Source organism: Fukomys damarensis, unplaced genomic scaffold, assembly GCF_012274545.1.
Source record: "Fukomys damarensis isolate Sample0158 unplaced genomic scaffold, DMR_v1.0_HiC HiC_scaffold_25, whole genome shotgun sequence".
Classification (NCBI taxonomy): Eukaryota; Metazoa; Chordata; class Mammalia; order Rodentia; family Bathyergidae; genus Fukomys; species Fukomys damarensis.
This window is the reverse complement of record NW_022900937.1, coordinates 31,292,725-31,303,693: the sequence shown is the minus strand read 5'-3', so window position 1 is coordinate 31,303,693 and position 10,969 is coordinate 31,292,725.

Here is a 10,969-nt window from a genome sequence, read left to right as displayed (position 1 = left end):
CATTACAGCGCAGCGCTCGGGTTCCTAAAGGGACTTTCACTAGGGTCCTCGGCACAGCCCGCGTGCGACATTCTGTCTTCTACACGTGTGTGTGTGTGTGTGTGTGTGTGTGTGTGTGTGTGAGTGCTTGTGAGCCCGAGTCTGGCGAGTGCAGAGACAGGAGTCTGCGGCTGCCTCCATTCTTCCATTGGGTGCAGCTGAGGGGCTGCACTCCTCCCAGTTCTCAAGACCAAACCAGACGGAGGAGGCTGATCCAATCTCTCGCTCTCTCTCCCTCTCTCTGTCTTGTTTATGATATGGGGAACTGAACCTAGAGCCACTTTGCCCCACCCCTTTTTATTTTTATTTCTTATTTGGTACCGGGATCAAACTCAGGACCTCTCCCTTTTGAGGCAGGTGAGACACCACTGAGCTACATCCCTGGCCCATTGTTTCTTATTTTTTGAGACAACTTCTCTGTAAATTGCTAAATTGTCTGAATGGCATTCACTTTTGCAATCTCCTGCCTCAGCCTCTCCGAGTGCTGGGATTACAGGCGTGCACCACCACAAGTGGCTGGCAAAAGCTATAAATAAGCAAGTTTTTTCTATATTGATGAAGTTTTGGCCAAAATACGTTGCCCTTGTGGGGTGGATGATGAGGAGCTCGGAGGGTGCTAGTGAGCACTGGGGAACGGGCCCGTGGGCTGGTTGTGAAGGGCAGTGGAAAGGCCAGCACCTCCGGGGCCACAGAAGAGTTCTCGCCATGTGTTGCTTAGATCAGTTCAGCAATGAAAGGAGGAAGAGAGGAGAAAGAAGAGGAAGACGGGATCAGGACAACTGGAGGGAGAGGAGTGGCCATCAATGTGGGGACAGTGCAATGTGGGGATTGTCAGTTGCACATTCAGTTTGTCTGTGCCAAAATTTTTTGCTCCATCCAACACTTTGTGGCATTCACGTGATTATCAGTTTATCCTCAAATTGTTCCTGCCTTCCTCATGCTTGGAAGAGGGGAAACCACATTGAAAAAGAATGAGTTTTTAACCCTAAAATGCCATGTGTATGCTCAGAGCCCTGTTAGTAAGACAACCTGGATTAATCGATACCATTCCCTCTTTTCTGGCGGGAGTCCGCTCCTCTGAACTTACACAGTGAGTCACGGGGAAGACATCTGAGTTATGGCCAGGACCTTTGCCCCGGGTGGTTTCACCCAAGGGTTTCACGGAGCCCTGGGTGGGAAATACTTGTTGTATTCCCCGGGGCATTTGGTGTGGCAGGCAGGGAACTGTTCACTTAAACTGGTCATTTTCTACCTGATTCTTTTCGAGAGTGAGGCCTTAGCAGTTAATTCACACCCACCAGGTCTTCCAAAGACCCACTGACCTGTCACTGCCACACTAAGCCTTGCTAACACGGTAGTGTCAGGAGGCAGAAATCCTTGGTTCTAATTTATAAAGAACCTGTAAAGTCTAACCCTATGGGTTGATGCCCCAATTTCAGCTATTGTTGCATGACAATGATGAATATTTCTAATACACGTCCACACCTACTACCTACCTACCTCAAAAATCAAGCATCATTTTCTACATGTTGACAGATGCGAATATCCTTATCGAAAGGCTTCCAAAGATTGTTCCTATCTTTCGTCATTGCACATGTAGTCCAGCTAATTAGCAATAAGCCAGGAAGTGGCAAAGACAGGGAAACCATTTTTATGATTAGCTATATGTCAGATCCTTCTGAGACATTCTGGCAAGGAGAAATTCCTTCCTTGAACAGACCCTGGATGTGCATTTCTTTTTTATTTTAAAATTTCCAGCCATGTCCCAGGGCTAATTTCTGCTTGGCTTCTGCCAAGCTGCAGTTATTCCTTTGGAAATGCTTTCTTGGCTGTTTCAGTCTTTAGCCTATACTTTGTGAGTCTCTTTGTACATTTACCTGATGGCGTCAGAGTTTTAGCTGCAACTCAGTGGCTGGCAGATGTCCTGGGGATTCCAGGGTTGAATGTCTAGAGCTCATTCTTGTCTCAACAGTGGCATGGGGGAACATTTGTCACAAATTCTAGAGTTCTGCCAAATATGAAAGTGACAATCCCACTTTACAGGGCAGTGTCAGCCACTGGCTGTCCTGGGCCACTGGTGGGAACACTTACCACCCAAGACTGTGGGACCTGCGAGTTCCCCTTTCCTCAGCCAAGAGAAGAAAATGAAGACGCCCCTTCATCCTGTCCTAGAAACCAAGATGTGGGAAATATCTTTACGGCAGCAAATGCATAATTTTAAGGCCCATCATTCCTTGACAGCATTACTCAAAAATCACATACTGTGTGCCTAATCAGGTCAAACACGCTGGCAACCAGCGAGCTTTGGAATTTGTACGTGGTCCTGACCTGCAGGATCACATGGGAAAGGATGAGGGGAAGTCCACCGTGCCGCCATTTTATAAGAGCAGCTCAGTGACCACATGAGAAGTACCCAGCAAGGAGAGATTTATTCTTACTGGGGAGTTTCAGAAACTTGCCCTATGGAGAAGAGCTTGAGATGAAGATGTTGCTGGGCTAGAGGTAGAAGATCACAGCTCTAGGGTTTGGGGGGCTCAGAAGGGTTTTCAAGTTTGCAATCTGAGTTGCAGTGGGTTTGTGGAGAGCACAGGGAGGAGGAGTGGGGGGTCAGGAAATGAGGGTGGAGAGGGAGGCAGAGGCCATGGCTTGAAGGACACCAAGCACCCATTCATAGTGAGATTTTCCTTCTGAAGATGAAGAATCCTTGAGGAAAACAAAGACAGAGCGGGAAATCCTTTTTAGAAGACTGAGAAGACATTCGGGTTTGTGCCCTCCAGGAGCCACTCTTCATCCCCACCAAAGACGTTGCGTCCCCGACCTGCTTCCCAAACTCAGTTACTTGCAGATCCAGCCGATGAATATCTGGACTCCAAGAGCAGCAAAGCAGGAGGAGACTTGGCCTTTGTGACAGAAACGTCAGGGACATGTAGAATAGTCACCTCTGCAAGTGTGACCTCCTCCAAGGTTGGTGCCGTCTCCCTAGTGGCTCCTCAGTAAGGATCTATTCTGTGATTTTATAGAGGACACACTGTACCACTCTGACTAAAATGAGCGATATAGAAGGTGAATACAATCGAAGAGCTGAATTTCAGTAGATCTCTAACACTGGCTTCAGAATAGCAAACTTGACTCGGGATGGAAGCTCTCTCAAGACTGACTTTGAGTTCTTCACCATCTTTTATGAAATGGACAAGGCTTTTAGTTAGAATATGTTCCCTACCGGCAGTTTGGAGCACAAACCTGTCTATCTTGTCCCACAGGTATGATCTGTGCAACCAAGAACTTCCGCATGCTCATGTGTGCCCTTGTGTCTGGCCCAAGGAGCCTGCAGGGCATGGATGTGGAGTCTCCAGACAATGGGGTCAGTGGAGCAAGAGGGTCTGAGTGGACTGAGGGACTCCAGAGAAGTGGTTCTGCCACTTCCCAGCCAGTTGATGACCTTGTGGCTCTGTCCCTTGGCTATAAATTAGAGCTCTTATTCCAAACTTTCATGTCACCAGGGAGCAGATGGAGAGGGAAGGTTTCTGAGACATCGGCCTAGCAGCTAACTCAGCAGAGATGTGCAACTTCTGTTGCTCTCGCCCCACATTTCCCGTGTCTGCCTCTTCACAGCACCCGTCTTTTGGTGTCTTGTCCTCAGCTTGCCACCAGAGATGGGCCCACTGTGCCTTTGGAAAGAGTGGCACCCGCTGTACTTTTGCAGAGCTTTTTCTATCAAGGCCAGTTGGGTTCCTCACATTCCCCAGCCATCCTAATCCCAGAAAGTGCCCACCTGCCACCGTGGACCAGCCCTGTCCTCACTGAGACTCGAGCCTTCTGGATTTGGATGGAGACACTGTCTACACTAAGGGCTGTGGTGTAGACCTCAGCTGGGTGAGGACAGTGGTGGAGAGGTGGAGGCGTAGTATGGCTGGAGGGGCTCACGGGAAGTGAGCTCAGGAGGCCCCTTCCTGAGGTGATGCTGGCTGTGTCCCAGGAGACTGGGAACACCGTGGCTCAGGGTGGCTGTGCAGTCAGTGGGGACCAGATGAGGCTCCCAGGAAGGGGTGGGGTTCTAGCTCTGAGCCCTGTTCCTGCACACTGGGCGCAGCACCCATGGCCTGGGCTTCCTGCCTCCTCAGTCACTTCCCATCCGAGCTTCCGGTGGGCTTTCTGGCAGGAGAGGAGCTGCACTTGCTCTTCAGGTCGGAAGTGTGCTAGAGCGTGGATCCTCTTTGGAAGTCACACCAGTGTCAACACTGAGCCTGCATTCCGGCCATTCTTACCAACGTCCCCTTCCTGAGAAGCTGAAAGAAAGCAAGAAGGAACTAGTAATATCCTTGCCCCTAAGAACAAATCCAATCTCCCTCTCCTGTTCCCTTCACATTACTGATCTTTTCAAGAACTTGTCTCCAATAGGACGGCCCCCAATTCAGAATTCTCAACTTCTCCCTTCTCCCAGGGACAATTCCAGCTCTGTAATTGAAGTTCCAAGAAAATTGAAATCATTTATCTTTTTTTATCCCTAATGTAAAAAAATATAGAAATACTGTAACTTTTGCTGGAAAACCCCTGCTGCTGCTCAAAATTATAATAATTGTCTCTGTTTGTCTTCATTTAACCAGCTGGGAAGATGGTCTGGTGGAACGCAGCAATTTTCTAAATTCAGAGAGAGTGAATTCACCAGAACAGCTGTTGTCCATTCAAGTTCCCGGGCTTCCTCACTTCCTACAAGAAACTAGATGAAGTCCAGGCGGCTACAGCAGCCTAGAGGGACAGCAGGGATCTGACCCTGGGAAGTAGCAGCCCATTCTGTCCCCAGGGGAAATCACCATCTCGGCATTGCCCGGAAAGTTACCAAACACATCTGATTCTGTTTGGGATGCTATCAGCAAATGCCAGAGTCCTGGTAATCTGCAAATCACATGCACTTATTTCTTAGAGTCCTGCAGGCTGGGACACTAAGATGCGAAGCGTCTGCCAGGGACCTGTCCCTCACAGATGGCACTTTCTTTGCTCTCCTGTGGAGGAGGGGAGCAAGGCCCACAAGCTTCCTTGGGCCGCTGTTATAGGGCACTGATCTCCATCACAAGGGCTGCACCCTCCAGGATTCCACCTGCTGGTCCCATCACCATGGAGATGGGCTTTCAGGGCACACATTCATTGTAGGGGGCACATGTTCAGATCGCAGTGCCTTTGATTCTGTGCTATGGTGGCAATTATGACTCCAGACAATCTCCATGTTGTCACACAAAGAACAACAACTGATTAGAACAGGTATGGCACCCTGGCTAACATAATACATTTAGCAATAACAATAGCATAGAGCACAGCCTAGAAACTGACAAACTGTGAACTATTAATTTGGTACCTTTAACTATAGGAGCAAGATCTGTAGTTTTATAACAAAATCCAACATAAACAAGGAACTTGTATGCAGTGAGTTTCCCTTTGGTAACGTGACTTTATCCTGTGAGGCAGACATTTAAGAGGGATGGGGGCAAAACAGAGAGAGATGGAAGAGAAATATAGTAGAAACAAGGCTGAAGATCAAAGGATGAGCACCCAGGCTCAGGGAACTAGAAGACAGGAGAGAAAAAATGAGGGAGAAAGCAAAAGAATATTGAAGTGAACCAGAAAGATGAAACAATATTTAGTCACATGAAAATATCAGAAAAACTAGACAGACAATTGAGGAGAGGGAGAGCAGACAGAACTAAACAATAAAAGTTAAAATCTAAACATCCGAGAAAGAAAAAAGTAGAAAAAGGAAAGTGAAACAAACAAACTGAGACAGAGAAAGATTTCCGAAAGAAACAAAAAGTATAATTCCTCTGGGGCCCACAGTCCCCTGGTAGTGTCTGAGCCCAGATCTTGCTGGGTAACCCCGCAAGTCTGGGTATGGGGCCTCTGGATGCGGGGGCTGGGGCCAGTCTTCTACCAGCAGCTTTCTGGATGTCCCTTGGTGGCCGCCCACATTTCCTTACTCTGTTTGTCTCCGTGTCGCTCTCCGGTTGCTGTGGTGCCCTCAGACAGAGGCAGGCCTTCCCGCCTGGCTCAAGAGGCTTCTCCAGGACCACACAGTCTCTCACGCGGCTGATCGCAGGGTGCCAGGGGCGGACTTCACTCCTGCTCTGTCCCGCTGGCCCTAGGCTGCTTGGCTCCTGGGTCCTTGATCTGCAACCCTCTCTGGTGCCTCGTGGTCACTGGGCAGGGGAGGCCATGCTGTCCCACTCACTCCCTGCTGCTGTTGCGACCCTAACCTGGTCGTCACTAGAGGTTTCAGTTAGCTGCTGTGGTGAGTGACAAAGGAAAAAAACAAAATGGTGGCTGGAGCGGGAGGGAGCAGCTTCCTGGTCGCTGGGCCCTGCGTGTGCCGGTGACACTTGTTGCCTGGTTGCAGCATCTTCTGGGTGGAGGAAGATAAAGGAAGTGAGGGGCCTTGTGTCCCAGATCTATCTCCTGTGGATTGAGTTCGCCACACTTTCGTGGTCCATCGGATTTTTGGGAACTTCCTGGAATGCCAGTTCCTGCTCTGCGTTCAGGCCTAGACCCACAGGCAGTTCTGTGGGCCGGTTCCTCGTTTCATAAAGTCCTGTGCCTGTGTTTCATTTGATCTCCGAGTCTCTTCTCTCAGGTTGATTTGGACATCAGGATCTATGTACCTGCCTTTCTTCCAGTTCCCTGTGTTTTTAGTTGATTTTCTCTCAGCAGCATGGTTCCCCTCTATTCAGCTATATTGAATCCTCCCTCTCTCTAGCCTTTAAAAATTAAAAAATGTTTTTTGGAGAGAAGGTCTCCCTAAATCATTGCATTGTCCATGATGAGCTTGAATTTGAAGTCTCCTGGCTTCAACATCCCCAAACGCTGGGATTATAGTTGTGTGTCAGCCCACCATAAATTTAAATTTATGTTTTTTTAAAAAAGTTATTTAATTTTAATTTTAGAGTAGGAGGAGCCTCTGGGAAAATTTTAAAATGCCGAGTGTTGGGCTCTTGCCTCTTATATTCTGCTTTAGTGGCTCTGGGTTGATGCTGGGAACCTGAATTCCATGTATGCACCTGGGGAGTCTGAGGTGGTGCCTTTGTCCCTGGCTGACCTCAAGCCTTAAAACTGTCTTTGTAGAGTTTAGCTTCCTTTCTTTCTCTCTCAGTGGGTTATGCGTTCAGGAAATACTCAGATTTTCACAAGGTAGGCTCATTCTCAGCATACATACTTGGCTTCAGATGGGACCCATTCCCCGAGGTTTTCCAAATCACTCGTGAGGCAGCCCTGCAGCTCTGTACAGCGTCCCATCCCCTTGTGGGCACCTGCTCAGGGGTCAAGATCCTTTGTCCTCTCAAACAGCTGGATCCCAGCTCGTCCCAGCAGGACTCTTCCTCTCAGGACCCTCCATCCCCCCCGCAGGGTCTGGCCCTTATAGGAGCGAGGAAAGCTTGGATGGTAGAAATGTGGGAGCAAATAAAATACTGTTGCAAAGCCAGGAGAGAGGGTTTCTGCAGGTCAGAGCCCCAAGCATTCAGTACCTAGAAAGATGTTCTTTGGGATCCCAACTTTCATCCTTAAAAACACTGCAGTGAATTTTGCCTCATATTCCATAATGTAACTCGGCTTGTTTTTATACAACAATACTTCTTGCTTTTTAAAATAACATTTTTATTTGTTTTGTAATTGTAGCCATTATTATAATACAATTCTGTGCTTAAACAGTTTTAAAAAGATTTTGTTTCTGAATTTGTATGTTTTCTAACTTTTACTTTTTACCAGTACGTATTTGCAGACACGATTCCATTTGTTGTGGAGAGTTGGTACAGGTACACACCGCAGAATACTTATTATTCTGAAAAAATGACAACCCGAGAAAATGAGCTGTGATAATTTTTCAAATTTTGGTATTGTTGCCACATCTTCAAAAGTATTGGGGGGATGAGTAACTTAGCCGGTGAGCCAGTGTACAAGCAAGGACAGGGCCACTCATTTTAATACAAGAGAGAATCCCTCAGAAGCACAGGAGTATTGTCTGGCTCCACAGGTACTGGAGGCCCAGGGACTTTGACCTGCCTTTCTGGTCTCCACCTGTGCTTCTCTGGGCCCAGACACCTGACTGCTGCCCACGGGACCATCGTGGGCCCCAGGTTGTTTTTATTTCCCATCAGAACTGTTGAAACACACCACATTTTCAAAACCCACATACAGAGGAAGATAAAAATGAAGTGAGTTCTTAAAAACGGAGTGAGAAAAAAACAAAAAAACCAAAAAACAAAAAAAAACCAGAGTGAGGCTAAGTCTTGAGTGGCTTACCGTGAGGGAATGAGGGAATCTGACGGTTGTGTGGAGAGCAGGCCTGCCGGTCGGTGTCGTGTTCCTGGCATCCTCCTGTGAGCAGGGTTACAGCTTTGCAGCTCAAGCTCCCAAGCCCTTGTGCAATTTAGCCTGATTGACTGCAAAGATCTCAGCTCTTTGGAGTGTAAATTCCACCAGCAAACCTGCCCACTAACTTCCTCTCTGACACATGAGGGGTAACAGTGTGCTAGGGTGAGTGTTCAGGTTAAGAAAAGAATGCATTACAGCAACAAACACATTGCCAAGAGCAAGGGGGTGGGGTGGGGTGGGGTTGGAGTATTTTATGGATGACTAATGGTAATGAGGTAATAGGTTTATTCATTTATGCATGATTGCCGTTCATAATGACTTACTTTTATTGTGGGTATTTGGTACGCGTACATAACACATCTTTTTAAATATCCTCTTCCCTTTCACCCTCCACTCCTTCCCTCTATGTCTTGCTCCCCTTTCCACTTGCAAAGGATCTATCGCCTTGTCCTTTTATTCATCTTTTATTCTTCCTTTGTTTTGGTACCGGAGATCGAACTCAGGACCTTGCACTTGCGAGGTAGGCACCACTTAGCTAAATCCCCGGCTATTCACTGGCTTCTATCTTTTATTCTGCTCTTTGTTTATACTTTGGATATCTCATATGAGAAAAGCAATATGGTATCTATGTTCGTGTGTCTGATTTACTTCACTTAACATTATGTAACACATTTTTAAATTTAAACATTCACTATATTGTATGATCGACCCTCACTGGCCAAAAGATTTATGGAAATTTCTATCACATAAAAACATCATGTTGTGTTCTCATCCAGCTTATTCCCTGGATCTGGCACTGTGTGACTTCTGGTTCTTCCTCAAAGTCAAAATGGCCACGAAAGGGACACATTTTGAATTGATTCAGGACACTGAGGCAACCACAAAAAGATACTCAGGAAAAAGGACTCCAGAACTCTGCAGAAAGTAGCAAGAATGGTGGGATAAGTGTGTTCAAACCAAGGAGGAGGACTTTGAGGGAGGTTCACGGCAGTGAGTCTTTTACTATAGTCAATTAAAAAAATTTTTTAAAAAAAACATTCACTGTACTTTTTGATCACACCTTCTAATTTCATGTCTGGGGTGGGTTCCTGGAACCTGTGTTTTAGTATCATCAGCTAATTTAAGTCAACACCATCAGACAAATGGCAAAGTTTACTTTCCCAAACATTGCCCACACCAGTCTCCCTCGGTGCTGTTCTTAGTGAGCTGAGCTTCAGACTAGTGCTGGCTTAGAGCAGTGGCAGGTTGGCCGCTCCACTGTCTGGAGAGTATCTGCAAAACATCAGTGGTGAAAATGATGCTGCCACAGTACAAGGAAAGACATCATATTTGGTGGCCTGTTTCCTTATGAATTAACTAATTTTCATATGTATTTATTTAGGTGGTATTGGGGTTGAACCCAAGGCTTTTTTCACTGAGCAACATCTCCATCTTTTATGGCAGACTTTTGATTTTTTTTATTTTGAGATAGAGTCTTTCTAAGTCACTAAGTTGCCCAGCCTGGGCTCCAACTTGTGATCTCACTGCTTCAGCCTCCCAGAATGCTGGAATGATAGGCCTACGCCACCATGCCTGGTTTGGTTGTGAATTTACAATCTGACATTTTAGCTGAGAAAAATGTGGGCTTCAGGTGATGTTTTTGATCTCCTATGAGTTGTGTTGTCCTTGCACAATTATTTTTTTCTTCTTCCTTCATCTGTTAGGAGGGACTAATAATGTAATAATTATGTGATAGAATTTTTCAAAGTATTAGGCGATAATGGACAGTAATTGAGTCAGTGCCTGGCAAAATAGTTGTTCTGATCTCATTGCTGCTGTGGTCACAGTACTGGTTATTCTGTTTTTTATGTAGTGGTTATTGTTACAGTCTGAACCTGGTTCGTCCTCTCCTGAAACTTGGGCTGGAGTTCATTCCCCACTGTAAGGCATTAATGGACACCGCTGACTATGGTGTCCAGAGGTGAGCCTTTGGGATTTGATTACTATGAGACAAAGTCATCATGGTGGAATCTTATCACTGAATATGGTGAGAAAAAAGTGGGGGGGTGACGGACTTGCCACAGGGTCTCTTTCATTGTCTTGGGACTCTACCAGCAAGAAGGCCAATACCACCTCCTTTCCTTCCTGCCTTGCCTTTGCTGTGGCTTGATCTCTTGGTCTTTGCATCTCCAAGTTGGGAAGCAAAGTGGACCTTTTTTGTTTACAATGCACACAGCCTATGGTATTATTTTATTATCAGCAGAAAACAGACAAAGCCGAGTCTCTTTGCTCCAGCTGAACGTGGATGTGTGTATGTGGTAGGGATTTGGAAAGAATGACTTGGCTGTTGGTAACACACCAATATCGATGGATGTGCTAATTATTGAGTATCTACAGCACTGGTAAGGTGCATGCTTGGAACTAACAAGTCTGTGCCCAAGTACTAACTTCAAGACTATCTGCAGTCATCTCAGAATTAATATCTCTGTGATTTTTAAGAAAAAAAAACAAAACAATGTTTGAGGCAGGACCATCTGGCACTGTGAAAAACTAAAAAAAAAAAAAAAAAAAAAAAAAAAAAAAAAAAAAATTTCCTTTT